This window comes from Antechinus flavipes, chromosome 6 (assembly GCF_016432865.1).
Source record: "Antechinus flavipes isolate AdamAnt ecotype Samford, QLD, Australia chromosome 6, AdamAnt_v2, whole genome shotgun sequence".
Lineage (NCBI taxonomy): Eukaryota > Metazoa > Chordata > Mammalia > Dasyuromorphia > Dasyuridae > Antechinus > Antechinus flavipes.
In genome coordinates, this window is record NC_067403.1 from 40,999,769 (window position 1) to 41,015,101 (window position 15,333).

The window sequence follows — 15,333 nt, forward strand, 5'->3', positions numbered from 1 at the left end:
TTTCTTTGACACCTGGTTCTAGCAGTCAAGGCAGTTTTCCTTGATGGGGTCATATGAAATGCTACTCAGGTTCTTTTTGGGGGTTGAGTCCTTCAGTAGATCAACCCTTTCTAGGTGGTTGGTATTAGCTCGTTTTCAAAACAGAGTGCCTTTCCATTGAGTTATTTTACAGGAAAATCCCTCCTTTTCTCCTGTTAATCGCTTCTATCAATATATTTTGTGAAAGCAGTCTTCACATGACTAGGGGGAAGAGTAGAAAGGATCACAAAGGCTAAAGTTCTGTAAAAGAAGTCAGCCCAGGAAGAATGGACCAACATCTGGAATAGATATGATAATGAAAATTGATAATAGAGAGAAAGCAGAGTTGCTCAATTCTAATTTCCACTTTCTCTACCAAGGAAAATAATCTTTGCACTAGAAATAATAGAAGAAATTATGTAATAAGAAATTTATTACCCAAAAAGATAGTAAGCAGGCAGTTAATTGACTTTAATGAATTTATTTCAACTGGCCCAGGTAAAATATGTGCTTGAGTATTGAAAGAAGTAGAAGAAATGACTACTGAGCTATTTCTGGTGATATTTGAAAGAATACACTGTAAGGAAAATAGCAGGGAAGCAGAGGAGAGCAAGTATTCCAATTTGCAAAACAGAGGGAATACTTTTGGGACAGGGGAAAAGGTAGAAAAGTATATGCCTTGTTCCCTGCCTCTGCCAACAACTACAAGGAGCAAATAAGCCTTCATCTGCAACTCAAACCAGAGGAATATAAAGTATGAGTTGAAACCTTTATGAAATATAAAGTGTGTATGTATAAAGATGATGAATAGACAGATATCCACCAGAAGATGAGTCAGTCAGAAGAAAGGACTGAAATGAGGTAGTAGACAGACACAGTTGGTGAGCTGATCAAAATTCAATTTATATTTTTGTTTTCTCTCTGCTTCCTAACACCACATGCTACAAACATTTCATCTCTAGAATGGTGAAAACAATAAAGTTCCTCTCCATCTTTAAGATCCTTTTCCTTCTTCACCATTCAGATTGACTGGGAACAGAGGTGTGAAAGAAAGGAAATTTAAGCCATAGACACAACTCTTTCAGTTTCCTATGCATTGTTTTAATGTCTATTTCTCTTTTCTATGATATTTGTTACTCCCATACTGCTAATAAATTACATGAATAAAATAAATTGTTGAATCCAATGGTTAAGAAGGAGGGAAATACATCAGTACTTCTGGTACTTGAGGTAGTTAGAAAGTTATACATACATACATACATATATATATATATATATATATATATATATATATATATATATATTCCTACTAGACTGCATTTCAGAGAATAAGGAGAAAGTCTGTAGGGGCAAAGGTCCCAGTTTTATCTATTAGTATTTCTAGTGTAGAACCACACAGCTATATCAATAAATACTCCACTTTGCATTTATCAATACTTCAAACACAAATTTGGGATGAGACATCATCATCACAGGATTTCTTAGAGCAATAATTACATTTAGTATGCTTTATATCTTTGGGAATAAAGCAAAGCTTACTTGTTACTTGTTACTCATGTTCACCTTGTTCACCCCAGGCATTTTAATTCCATAATCATTATAATAAAAGTTTCCATATTCCTGTCATACTGGAGACACAACAAAACAAAACAAAATAAAAATTGTAATTCTCCGAACTCCTGAGTGTTTACTTAAGTTTACATATCATTGACTAAATCAAATATGTGTTTAAATGCTCCATATATGTAAATTATTATTCTGAATTATGGAGATTAATTTAAAAAATAGGAAAATATGATCTTAGAAATACATGGATAGACTTGCATAAAATAATGAACAATATAAGCAGAACCAAGGAATGTTGCATATATTAATAGCAATATTATTTTTAGTACAGATTTGAGCAGTCATTTTGTCAATTATAAATGCCTAAATTAATTATAGAGGACTTATAAAAGAAGAGACTATTTGCATATAGGGAATGAAATGATAAATAGAAATATGTGTGTATAGAACAATTTTATATATAAATTCATAAATAAATTTACATGATAACTTTATTATATATTTAAAAGAAAGAGTAAATTGTACATTATAGTTTTTCAATTTTATGTGCAAATATTTTTTACATAAATATACTATGTTGTGGAAATGTTTTTATTACCTAAATTAAAAATAAAATACAGAAAATTAAAAAAAATAATAAAATATATCATCCTTATGCTAAAACTCACACACTTTTTTTTTTTTGATGGGAGAGTCAGGGGTAGAATGAAACATCCAGAAAGCATGTGAAAAATAAATTATACTCAGGACAAAGAGAGATCCAGAATAAGATCCAGGTCAGGTATCTAAGATAAAAGAAGATCCCAAAATTATAAAGTAATTCAGGAAAGATTATAAGGAAAAATAAAAGACAATTAGCTAAGTATATTGGTGATCAAATATGGCATCACAGAGAAGGAACCTCACCTGAACCTTGAAGAATTTTCACAGACTGAGGTGAGAATATGCATACAAACACAGATATATATATATATGTTATATTTTATTATGTTATCTTGTGTTATGTTATATTATAATAACAAATGAACACAATGCACAAATGAACAAAGGCAAAATGCAAGAATGAACCTGTGTGGGCCATGAAGTAAAAGGAAAATTTCAATAGTAATATAAATTGAGACTGACAATAGCTTGCTTTGGCAGTGGAATATATGACAGGGAAAGGACACATACATTAAACAGCAGGGAACCACTGCAGATTTTGAAGAGGGGGAATATATTTAGATGTGATTACTCCAAAGATTATTTTGATGGATAAGTGAAGGAAGAAGTTAAAGGAGACAACGGAATTAGTGAAGATAAATCAGTTAGGAGGCTAATATGAAAGGTAAGGTGAAAGATGATAAGAACTTTTATTAGATATATTTAACATGTATTGGTTATCTGGCCATCTAGGGAAGGGGGTGGGGGGAAGGAGGAGAAAAATTGGAACAAAAGGTTTGGCAATTGTCAGTGCTGTAAAATTACCCATGCATATAACTTGTAAATAAAAAGCTATTAAAAAAAAAAAAAAAAAAGAACTTTTATTAGAGTAAAAACCTGAACTCAGGTAAGTACAATGTAAATGGAGAGGAACGACTAAGTAACATGGATAGGTAGATACACTAGATATCACTTGACAGTAAGTAAAATAATGTTCTTTTATTTACATGTAGGAGAATGGGAAACTGATAGGGGCAGCAGCTAAATTTAGAACTTTAAGTTCTAACTCTAAATTCTAAGAAATTAGGAACCACAATATTCAGAGTTCAAAGATACCTGAGAAGTCATCTAGTTGAATTTCCTGATATTAGAGATAAACAATAAAGCATGAGAGAAAATTACTTGCCTACAGTTATTTGGCCAACAGTGATGGAGCCAAGATGAAATCTTAACTTCTTCATTCATATAATTAGAGACTTCTAATTTAATCTTAATTCTACTAAATTATTTTTTCTATGTGAGATATAAATCCTATTAATGTAATACAAAATTAATTTTGGCTAAATAGGATTTTGTTGTGATTAAAAATAGACGATCTGTTTAGAAATATTATTTCTACTCCAATCTTACTTCTACCAGATGATATTTTCTCCCTAGGTAAGATGTAGAACCTATTAATAGCATTAAAGAAAAACTAACTTTGGGTTAATGAAATTTAATTGAATTACAAAAAAAAATTGTTCTGTTTATAATATCATTTATTTTATGTGTTTGTTTATTGTTTGTTTTTCTAAATAATTAAGGGCCAAGTAAGAAATTTCAACCAGAAATGACAATTTTTACCATGAATGTAAATAAAACATCCCTTTCTTGATATGTCTATAATATATTTATTCTTTAGATCAGATGGATATTTTCTTTCAATAAAGAATGAAATGAAACTTATCATTCACTTCTTATAAATGTTGCATAAAATATGCTAAAAATTAAAAATGAAGGAGACTTTTTAGGATAATATGCTGATCATACATGCCAATCTTAAAACAATCTTAAAATCTTTGTGCAAGGTAAAAAGGAAAGTTGGTGGCCCATCTAAATCAAGAACTCAGATATCATTGTTTCTACTTGTTAGTTTCTGTTAAATCTTCCTGTCATGCCTCCTATCTAGATCAAAATTAGTGAAATAAAGCAGCTCTCTACTAAAGCAAAGTTAACCCAGACAACCAGAATTTGGATAAAAGTAAGGAAGGGAAAAAGAAGAAATTTAAAATGCAGAATTTATCGTATCCTGAAAAAACATTACTAAACCATTTTTTAAATTATCAAACAAAGATAGAAAAAAAAAACAAAAGTATCAATTTCTAAGTTTGTTTACTATATTCAAAACTAACATGATTTAATATGATATAATCTAATATAACACACAGTTTTTGAATCCTATTTCATAGAAGGTGAAAGATAGCTTTTAATATACATTAAAGGATACTGTTGTTTTTAGTTTTCCATCACAAGTGACATGAAAAGTCAGCAAAACATTATGAAACCAGTCATCCACCATAACAAAAAGAGGTGGGAGAAGCTGGGCAAACTTTAAAGAACTATAGCAGAAAGAGGATTCTCATCCCTACCCAATTAGTAGAAACTATGCCAGAGAGAGAGAGAGAGAGAGAGAGAGAGAGAGAGAGAGAGAGAGAGATTTCATTTTTCAAGAGTTTTCATGAATCCTCTTGTAAGCTATGTAGAATTTTTTTTCATTAATCATCTCAAATTTCAGAGGGTTTTCCCAGAGAATTGAAGCTTTATCTGCAATTTAATTGATACATACTTCTTAGAAACCCAGTGATATTTTCAGGTCAGAGCATATTTGTAAACAGTCCTTAGTATCACATTTATAGCAAAGGCATTGATGAACTGGTTCATATCTAGAGCCAATCCCAGCCAGTGACAAGAGAATTAGAACTCAAGTTGGGACAAAAAAAAAAAAAAAACTAAAAGAAAAAAATAACACAACAAATATTTTGATTTACAAGGGAAGAAACAAACAATACACTTTCTAACAATTAAAGGCATTCAAGAATCTAATGGATCGCCCCAGGAGGTAATGCATTCCCTTTTATTGGAAATTCTCATGAAGAGTGTTGATAATCACTTTTTAGGCATGGCATAGAGGGAATCCTGTTAAATTATGAATTCCATGATATGTCCCAAAGATCTTTGCTAACTGTGCTTCTGTGATTATAGTAGTCAGCAAAGGTATATTTGTTAAATGAATGAATAAACGGCTTCCTTTTGCTTTCTGATTTATCTATCTTCCTCTCTCTCTATCTCTCTTTCATTATAAAATTTCACTTTCCTCAGTCTTTTCTTTGAACAAATAGTAGTTCTGATAGGTAATTATTTCTAAATGGAGTTTAACCTGAGGTCACATTTTACTTTCCTTTTCCTCTTCTTTATTTTTTGGTTACACATGCACATTCTTTAATTATTTCTTATACATATTTCCTTATGAATCATATTAGGAGGGGAAAATCAGAACAAAAGGGAAAATCCATGAGAGAAAAATAAAACAGAAGAAAAAGAAAAAAAGTGAACATAGTACATGTTGATTTACATTCAGTCTCCATGGTTCTCTCTCTGGATGCAGATGACATTTTACATTCATAATTTATTGGCATTGCCTTGGATCACTGAAGCACTGAAAAGAACTAAGTCTGTCAGAGTTGATTAAACTACAATTTTGCTGCTACTTTTACAATGTATTCCTGGATCTATTTATTTAGCACAGCACCAGTTCGTGTCAAACTTTTCAGGCCTTTGTAAAATCAGCTTGTTCATCATTTTTTATAAAAGAATAATATTCCATTGCCTTCATTTACCAAAAATTCTTCAGTCATTCCCTAATGCCTAATTGATCATCTATTTACATTCCAATTCTTTTCCATCACAAAAAAAAAAAAGGTGCTACAAACATTTTTTGCACATATGTTCTTTTCCCTCCTTTATGATTTCTTTGGAATATAGACCCAGCAGTGGCACTGCTGGTATGCACAGTTTGATAACCCTTTGAGTGTAGTTCGAAATTCCTCTCCAGAATGTTTAGATCATTTCACAATTCTACCAGCAATGCATTACTTTTCCAGTTTCCCCATATCCCCTCCAGCGTTTATTGTTATCATTTTCTGTCACCTTAACCAATCTGAAAGGTGTGAGGTAGTACCTCAGGGTTTTTTTTTAATTAGCATTTTTCTAATGAATAGTGATTTAGAGTCTTTTATATGACTATAGGTAGTTTTATTTTCATCACAGGAAATTATTTGTTCATATCTTTTGACCATTAATCAATGGGTGAATTACTTATATTCTTATAAATTTGTATAGTTCTTTATATATATTAGAAATGAGGCCTTTATCAGAAACACTGGTTGTAATTTTTTTTTTCTTCAGCTTTGTGCTTCCTTTCTATCTTCACTGTGTTCTGATACCACCTTTTGTCTCATTTGTAATTGGACTTGCAACAAATTGAAATTCAACCTCCTACAAATAACAGTATGATATGGATAACTTAACAACATCACACAGCATATGTGGTAACATCAGAGCCATAAACAACAGCATCTCCATGAAAGTTGACTGCCTCTGCTGTTCAATGGTCAGACTGCATATAGTGCCCATGGAGAAAGATCCATGGTCACTGGTCGATTCATAGATAAGGATGGTGACATTCTCAAAGGAGACTGCATCAAATAGAAAAAACTAACAAAAAAGAAGTATTGTTTGAAATGACCATATCTCCATTTTCAAAACTACTAAATTAGCTGGATTTACAATACAGTGACTAAAGGTCAGTTGGTATACAAAGAACAAAACAATTACAACAGAGCTTCAAAGGGTTCTGAGGACTTCCAGCCAAGAGAATTTTAGACATATTCAATCTATGGTGAAACTTCTCCCACCTCATTGAAAAGTGAGAAGGGAAAAGTGAAAAAGGAAGGAATAAGCTAAGTGGAAGGGAATACGGTAACTGGGAGGGAAAGGGGCAAGTTGGGGGGGGAACTCTAAGGGGGGGGAGGGATACTGAAAAAGGGAGGGCTGTGAGAAGCAAGGGGAGCTCACAAGCTTAATACTGGGAAGGGGGGTAAGGGAGGGGGTAAGGGAGTAAGAAGGGAGAAAAGCATAAACCGGGGTTAACAAGATGGCAAGTAATACAGAATTGGTCATTTTAACCATAAATGTGAACGGGGTAAACTCCTCTATAAAGAGGAAGCGGTTAGCAGAATGGATTAAAAGCCAGAATCCTACAATATGTTGTATACAGGAAACACACCTGAAGCGGGGTGATACATGCAGGTTAAAGGTAAAAGGTTGGAGCAAAATCTACTATGCTTCAGGTGAAGCCAAAAAAGCAGGGGTAGCCATCCTGATCTCAGATCAAGCTAAAGCAAAAATTGATCTAATCAAAAGAGATAAGGAAGGGCACTATATCTTGCTAAAGGGAAGAATGAATAATGAAGAAGTATCTATATTAAATATATATGCACCAAGTAGTGTAGCATCTAAATTCCTAAAAGAGAAACTAAGAGAGCTGCAAGAAGAAATAGACAGTAAAACTATAATAGTGGGAGATCTCAACCTTGCACTCTCAGAATTAGATAAATCAAACCACAAAATAAATAAGAAAGAAGTCAAAGAGATAAATAGAATACTAGAAAAATTAGATATGATAGATCTCTGGAGAAAATGTAATGGGGACAGAAAGGAGTACACCTTCTTTTCAGCAGTTCATGGAACTTATACAAAAATTGATCATATATTAGGACATAAAAACCTCAAACTCAAATGCAGTAAGGCAGAAATAGTGAATGCATCCTTTTCAGACCATGATGCATTGAAAATTACATTCAATAAAAAGCCACAGGAAAGTAGACCAAAAAATAATTGGAAACTAAATAATCTCATACTAAAGAATGATTGGGTGAAACAGCAAATTATAGACATAATTAATAACTTCATCCAAGAAAATGATAATAATGAGACATCATACCAAAATGTATGGGATGCAGCCAAAGCGGTAATAAGGGGAAATCTCATATCTCTAGAGGCCTATTTGTATAAAATAGAGAAAGAGAAGGTCAATGAATTGGGCTTGCAACTAAAAATGCTAGAAAAGGAACAAATTAAAAACCCCCAATCAAACACTAAACTTGAAATTCAAAAAATAAAAGGAGAGATCAATAAAATTGAAAGTAAAAAAACTATTGAATTGATTAATAAAACTAAGAGTTGGTTCTATGAAAAAACCAACAAAATAGACAAACCCTTAGTAAATCTGATTAAAAAAAGGAAAGAGGAAAATCAAATTGTTAGTCTTAAAAATGAAAAGGGAGAACTCACCACTAACGAAGAGGAAATTAGAGCAATAATTAGGAGTTACTTTGCCCAACTTTACGCCAATAAATTCGACAACTTAAATGAAATAGAAGAATACCTCCAAAAATATAGCTTACCTAAACTAACAGAGGAAGAAGTAAATATCCTAAACACTCCTATCTCAGAAAAAGAAATAGAAAAAACCATCAATCAACTCCCTAAGAAAAAAACCCCAGGACCAGATGGATTTACATCTGAATTCTATCAAACATTTAAAGATCAATGAACTCCAATGCTAAATAAACTATTTGAAGAAGTAGGGATTGAAGGAGTCCTACCAAACTCCTTTTATGACACAGATATGGTACTGATACCTAAACCAGGTAGGCTGAAAACAGAGAAAGAAAATTATAGACCAATCTCCCTAATGAATATTGATGCTAAAATCTTAAATAAAATATTAGCAAAAAGATTACAGAAAATCATCCCCAGGATAATACACTATGACCAAGTAGGATTTATACCAGGAATGCAGGGCTGGTTCAATATTAGGAAAACTATTAACATAATTGACTATATCAACAACCAACCAAAAAAAAACCATATGATCATTTCAATAGATGCAGAAAAAGCATTTGATAAAATCCAACAGCCATTCCTAATAAAAACACTTGAGAGCATAGGAATAAAAGGACTTTTCCTTAAAATAGTTAGGAGCATATATTTTAAACCTTCAGTAAGCATCATATGCAATGGGGAAAAACTGGAACCTTTCCGGTAAGATCTGGAGTGAAGCAAGGTTGCCCACTATCACCATTATTATTCAATATTGTATTAGAAACACTGGCCTCTGCAATAAGAGTCGAGAAAGAGATTAAAGGAATTAGAGTAGGCAATGAGGAAACCAAACTATCACTCTTTGCAGATGATATGATGGTATACCTAGAAAACCCCAGAGATTCTACTAAAAAGCTATTAGAAATAATTCATAATTTTAGCAAAGTAGCAGGATACAAAATAAATCCCCATAAATCCTCAGCATTCTTATACACCACCAACAAAATCCAAGAGCAAGAGCTACAAAGAGAAATTCCATTCAAAATAACTGTTGATAGCATAAAATATTTGGGAATCTACCTACCAAAGGAAAGTCAGGAATTATATGAGCAAAATTACAAAAAAGTTTTCACACAAATAAAGTCAGACTTAAATAATTGGAAAAATATTAAGTGCTCTTGGATAGGCCGAGCAAATATAATAAAGATGACAATACTCCCTAAACTAATCTATTTATTTAGTGCTATACCAATCAGACTTCCAAGAAAATATTTTATTTATCTAGAAAAAATAACAACAAAATTCATATGGAACAATAAAAAGTCGAGAATCTCAAGGGAATTAATGAAAAAAAAAAATCAAATGAAGGTGGTCTAGCTGTACCTGATCTAAAATTATATTATAAAGCAGCAGTCACCAAAACCATCTGGTATTGGCTTAGAAATAGATTAGTTGATCAGTGGAAAAGGTTAGGTTCACAAGACAGAATAGTCAACTATAGCAATCTAGTGTTTGACAAACCCAAAGACTCTAAATTTTGGGATAAGATTTCATTATTTGATAAAAACTGCTGGGATAACTGGAAATTAGTATGGCAGAAATTAGGCAAGGACCCTCACTTAACACCACATACCAAGATAAGATCAAAATGGGTCCATGACCTAGGCATAAAGAACGAGATTATAAATAAATTAGAGGAACATAGGATAGTTTATCTCTCAGACTTGTGGAGGAGAAAGAAATTTGTGACCAAAGATGAACTAGAGACCATTACCAATCACAAAATAGAAAATTTTGATTATATCAAATTAAAAAGCCTTTGTACAAACAGAACGAATGCAAACAAGATTAGTAGGGAAGTAACAAACTGGGAAAACATCTTTACAATTAAAGGTTCTGATAAAGGCCTCATTTCCAAAATATATAGAGAACTGACTCAAATTTATAAAAAATCAAGCCATTCTCCAATTGATAAATGGTCAAAGGATATGAACAGACAATTTTCAGATGAAGAAATTGAAACTATTACCACTCACATGAAAGAGTGTTCCAAATCACTATTGATCAGAGAAATGCAAATTAAGACAACTCTGAGATATCACTACACTCCTGTCAGATTGGCTAAGATGACAGGAAAAAACAATGATGAATGTTGGAGGGGATGCGGGAAAACGGGGACATTGATGCATTGTTGGTGGAGTTGTGAACGAATCCAGCCATTCTGGAGAGCGATCTGGAATTATGCCCAAAAAGTTATCAAACTGTGCATACCCTTTGATCCAGCAGTGTTTCTATTGGGCTTATACCCCAAAGAGATACTAAAAAAGGGAAGGGGACCTGTATGTGCCAAAATGTTTGTAGCAGCCCTGTTTGTAGTGGCTAGAAACTGGAAAATGAATGGATGCCCATCAATTGGAGAATGGCTGGGTAAATTGTGGTATATGAATGTTATGGAATATTATTGCTCTGTAAGGAATGACCAGCAGGATGAATACAGAGAGGCTTGGAGAGACCTACATGGACTGATGCTAAGTGAGATGAGCAGAACCAGGAGATCATTATACACTTCGACAACGATATTGTATGAGGATGTATTCTGATGGAAGTGGATTTCTCTGACAAAGAGACTTAACTGAGTTTCATTGGAGAAATGATGGACAGAAACAGCTACATCCAAAGAAGGAATACTGGGAAATGAGTGTGAACTATTTGCATTTTTGATTTTCTTCCCGAGTTATTTTTACCTTCTGAATCCAATTCTCCCTGTGCAACAAGAGAACTGTTTGGTTCTGCAAATATGTATTGTATCTAGGATATACTGCAACATGTTTAGCATATATAGGACTGCTTGCCATCCTGGGGGGGGGGGAGGAGGGAGGGAGGGGAAAAAACGAAACATAAGTGATTGCAAGGGATAATGTCGTGTAGAAATTATCCTGGCATGGATTCTGTCAATGCGAAGTTATTATTAAATAAAATAAAATTTATTATTAAAAAAAAAAAAAAGGGTTCTGAGATGATAATATAAAAAAAAGTATCAAACAATGAAATCTGTCAAAGATGCTTTTGGAAAAAAAGATAAACACAATCATTCATACATATGGTATGGGTGTGTGTGTGTGTGTGTGTGTGTGTGTATGTGTAAGTATACACAGAGAGAGAGAGATTCACATGAAATTATAGAATGCCTAACACTACTTTGGACGTAATACTCATGTGTTTTAAAAGAATACAGTATAGCACGTCCCACATTATTGCCCACAACATTATTCTCATCTTTACTGCAGATATCAAAATTTACAATTCATTAAATCAAATAAAATTGCAAGATTTGCACCTGACAATTGTAATTATGTTTGTATAAAAGGACTGAAATCTTCCATTCCATTTACTTTAAAAAAAAATAAATAACAATAACAACAGCAATCAACTGTAGTCATAGTTGGAAGGGACTTCAGATTTCATCTGGTTCAATTTGTTCATTTTATAAATGACTAAATTGAGTCATGAGGCAGTTAGATGGTATAGTGGAGAGATCACTGGTCTTGGAATCAGAAAGACTTCATAGTTCAAATCTGTCCTGAGACATTTGTCACACTGGGCAAGTAATAGCCCTGTTTGCCTCAGTTTTTCATCTACAAATGATCTGGAGAGCAAAATGGCAAACTACTCTAGCATCTTTGACAAGAAAATCCTAAATATAATCACAAAAAGTTGGACAAAACTGAAATAACTACACAATAACCATAACAAACAGAATCAAAATAATTGACTTTCTAATATTACTACAGGTATTATGTGGCTGAAACAGGATTTGGATTCTGGTACCAAAGTTAACATTCTTTTCACTATGGTAACATATGACATTATTTTGCTAACTCCTCATACCTATTTATAGCATATCCAATGTTCACTCAAAAGTATACCCAAATTTTTCTAGGGAAGACATAGTGATGACAAACTTTATAACCTTATACATTTTTCTAGTACATCTGATTTTCTTAAATAGAAACTGCCTATCTAAAAAATAAAATATCTAACACTTAAAATTCATATACATTCACAGAAATAAATTATTTCATTTCCACTTGATGTTTCATGGATGCAAACTAGTAGCCCTCAACATTTCATTCTGTGTGATTCTCATTGAAGTTTTTCCATAAATATTCCCATATTTCAACATTTAAAATAGACTTTATTACCTTTTTCAGATTCATAGTAGCATATTTTCCATCCAAATTAAGTCAAATATTCCTAGGAAGAGAGCAAAAGAAACCAATTTATCTTCAATGTGCACAGAATACAAATATACTAGGCATTTTACTGTAGTAAAATAAACACAATGAAAAGCAGATCAAACAAAACATTTTAGGTTTCATCTTGACATTAATGATTCTATTCAATTGTCTGGAAGGTTGGTAATTAGTCCCCTAGAAAATTCACAAAAACTTATGTGCTAGCACTCATTATTTGTTATTTCTAATTATATGAGAAAAAAAATCCTGTAACACTAACATGCATTTTAATGACAACCAAAGGCATATAAAAGAGATTGGGCTGATCACTCCTCCAAATGCTTCAATAATGCCGAGAAAAATCATATTGCTCACCTTGAAATATCTCGTAAGATACACCATCCATTAAATTAGTGTATTTATATATGTGATATACATTTATTGAACAAGGATTTCAAATACACAATTACTGAGTTCCAGGAATGAGTAGGAGAAAAACAAACTAGACTACAATTTGAAAATGATTCAATTTTTGCTTTCAATGAATTCTAACTTTTCACTGCTATATGATTACGTCTTTATCCAACACACTGATGCTACCTTGGTACAAATTTTGAAGCCACATGATCTTGGAAGAATTAAAATAACAAATTACCCAAACATCAATGGGAAGAGTATTGTTGAGGTAAATGGGAATAATAAATTAAAAGCTATGACTTGGAAATGATAAATAAAATAAAAAAAAAAAGAAAAGAAAAGAAAAATACTTTCAAAGTGCATATGCCTAAAAAAAAAAAGATGATGAGAATGAGACACAGAGATAGCCTTCCTGATATATTTAAGATATTGAATAAAATAAGTACTCTACTAGATTATCTTTGGAATATTAATGGGAAAACTTTGATAAGAATCACACAGGATAAAATGTAGAGAGCTAGTGGACTGTATCCATGAAGGGACACTCATACCTTCAACATTATTAATCCAACTACATCCTGATAACAAACTTTGGTGTTCAGAATTTTTTCCATCTTAAAATAATTTGTATTTATATTTCTATATGTTATATTAATTATCTGTGTATATTCCATTTGCCCCTAGAAAAGAACAAGGTGCTCCAGGTCAAGGAATGTTTTGATTTTACTTTTTTTATTTTTTTTAATTATAGTTCTTTTTATTTTCAAAATATAAAAATGGATAATTTTCAACATTCACCTGTTGGAATCCTTACTAACTGCTAACTAATTAGAGTTGATCTAATCTTACAAGAAGATGTTTTGGGCAGAACCTGAAACAAGGTACTAAGTAGAACTAATTAATACAAGGCTTGTGTTCACACCTTTACTCACTGGAGTTCAAACCCACAATCCCTCTCTTGAGCATAAATAGAGCTTCAATGGGCCAGTCAAAGAAGTTCTTCAGAGTGAAGAAGCTACAAGTCGAGATTTCACCGGAATGACATGAAGAGTGGTGCTGGCTCTGGAGGCTGAAGAAAGCAGAGGCAGAAGCAAAGGACAAAGCGGCAAGAGCTCTTGGAACCAAGCAGAGAGATAGGCCTCTGAGCTAACCGGGCTATATTGGAGATAATAAAAGATCTGAACTTTTATCACCTGGCTGCTTTTTGAGAGGAAAAAGCTCACCACATATTGGCACCCGAACAGGGACCGATTCAGATCCATCTGAACTAGATCACAACTTTTGGCGCCCAACGTGGGGCGAACAGACATCCCCCCCCCCCAGTGGATTTCAGTGGAAAAGCTACGATCCTGATTCCAGTGGAAAAGCCTCTGATCCTGATCCAGTGGAAAAGATTCTTCAACCCAGAAATTAGGGTGAGTGTAACAAAGAAATTTTGTTAGAAGAGTTAAAGTAGAATTTCAACTAAGATGGGACAGATATTTAGAAAATAGCCTGTTTCTGTTCAAGGAAAATGTTTAGAGAGCATTGTCAAAATTATGGAAAGTCAAGGTTTAATTATAAGTTTACAGCAAATTACTGAACTTTTACAAACTGTAAAGGACATATGTCCTTGTTTCTCTCTTGATAAGGAATTAGATCTAAATGAATGGAAATTGGTTGGAGAGGATCTTTGTCAATTCTATGATAAAAATGGGTCTAACTCAATAATTAATACATATAATGTAATACAATTGGCTATAAGAAGTTATTTAAGTGATAGAATGATGAAAAGGAAAGTACAGGAGGAAGAAGTGCCAACTTTACTAGGTGAAAAGGAGGATGAATCAGATGAGAATGGAGTTAATTACAATTCTGAGTATGATACTTCACAGCAGGAGGAATTAGGTGATTCCACATCTCATGACCCTCCCTCCGCAATTAACCCTTCATGGGTGGAACAAGGGGGAGGGAGAGAGACAGAAACACAGTCAGCTTCTCCTGTAAAGCAGAATTTGACAAGATTAGAAAAAGCATTAATTAAAGCAAAAAATGAAGGAGAAGATATATCTGATTTTATAAATGCATATCCTGTGATTGAAGAGCTCAACTCCTCAGGTCAAAAAGAGAGAAAATACACTCCTTTTAATTTGGGAAAAATTAAAGAGTTGAAAAAGGCTTGCACTCTTTATGGGGCTACATCATCTTATGTGAAGATGTTACTAGATAATTTGTCTTATAAAATCTTAACCCGAATGACTGGAAATCCATC